This window comes from Suricata suricatta, chromosome 4 (genome assembly GCF_006229205.1).
Source record: "Suricata suricatta isolate VVHF042 chromosome 4, meerkat_22Aug2017_6uvM2_HiC, whole genome shotgun sequence".
NCBI classification, from domain to species: domain Eukaryota; kingdom Metazoa; phylum Chordata; class Mammalia; order Carnivora; family Herpestidae; genus Suricata; species Suricata suricatta.
Genome location: NC_043703.1, coordinates 94,162,707 through 94,164,275, shown reverse-complemented (window position 1 = coordinate 94,164,275; position 1,569 = coordinate 94,162,707).

Below are 1,569 nucleotides of genomic sequence, written 5' to 3'. Positions count from 1 at the left end.
TTTTCAATTACATATTGAAACTAGAGGGTATTATGCTAAGTGAAATTAGTCAGAGAAAGACAAATATCATATGACTTCACTCATATGAGGACTTTAAGATACAAAACAGATGAACATGAGGGAAGGAAATCAAAAATAATACGAAAAAAACAGGGAAGGAGGAAAAAAACACAAGAGACTCTTAAATATGGAGAATAAACAAAGGGTTACTAGAGGGGTTGTGGGAAGGGGGAAGGGATAAATGGACAATGGACATTAAGGAATCTATTCCTGAAATCATTGTTGCACGATATGCTAACTAACTTGGATGTAAATTTTAAAAACAAATTAAATTTAAAAAAAACCCTATGGTTGGCATCCCTCACAGCCCCACTGACTATGTGGATCTTTCCCTAATCACCTCTTTGAATACTGAACATCTTTGTTCTATCAGGAATGAGCTGACCTTCTGGAATTTTATTTCAGTGGTAAATAGTAGATTTGGGTCCAGGAGGATAGAGCTAGTGAGAGAGAGAAAGCAAGAATGCATTTTCCCCTTGCCCCTTCACTCCCTGGGGGCTGCCATTTTTCTCACACAGCATCCAAGTCTTCCTCTCATGGACCTCTTTCTGCAATCTGTGGCCTACCCCAGGATCTTACTTCCTCACTCTCTCTATACACACAGTTAGGACCACACGGGCCCCCACTGTAGACATGGTGATGATTGACCAAGGAATATATCCAAGAGAAGGCATTCATTCCAGGAGGCTTCCATCCTCTGAGGTGGGGAATAACCTACCTCAGGGACCCTAATGCTGTCCCCACTCAGGTCCCATGCCTGGATGAAGGAATACTGCAGGCACTGAGCTCCTCCAGAAGCAAGGAGGTGGGAGGAGGGCGGGGGGGGGGGGAGAATGTGGGTACTAGGCCCTTTGTCTGGGCCTGAGTCAGGCAAGCATCCAACTTATACTCAGAATCTGCTGAGTCTCTACAATGCTCTTTTTAAAGAATTAGTGCTGACCCCCATGTCAGGGAACTAAGGAAGCCACTGCCTACTTACTTGAAAATTTAATTAACCATCTCTGTCTAGCTCCTTGCCTAAGAAACAGGACACTTCTCTCTAGAGGACAAGGGAGATGATTTGCAGTCTTTTTGAAATGTGGAAGAAATCCAGTGTGCTGGAGGAAAGGACAAGAGGCGAATGAAGAATATAGTTCTGGAATATAGTGCTCCATAGGATGGAGAGGTTGGGAGCTAGAAACCAAGGCTGGCCTCTCCACCTTCACTCTGCTCAGCCCACCTAGCCTACCTGGCCAGTTCACAAACATTCTAAAACCGTAGTCTCTGGGGAAAAAACTAACTGTACAACAGAAAGCCTTTTACAATCACAAATTAAACCTTTTGCAGGATCCTATTATATGAAGAATTACCTCTGTGAGCTGCATTCTCCATCATGAATGTTTCAGCCCAAACTGTATGTTTGCACTGATTGCCTGTCCCACTAACCACACAGTCCTGTGGACTCAATTTTTTGATGGAGTCTGGAGCCAGACAACCTGGGTTCAAGTTCCAGCTCTGCCATTTGCTAGC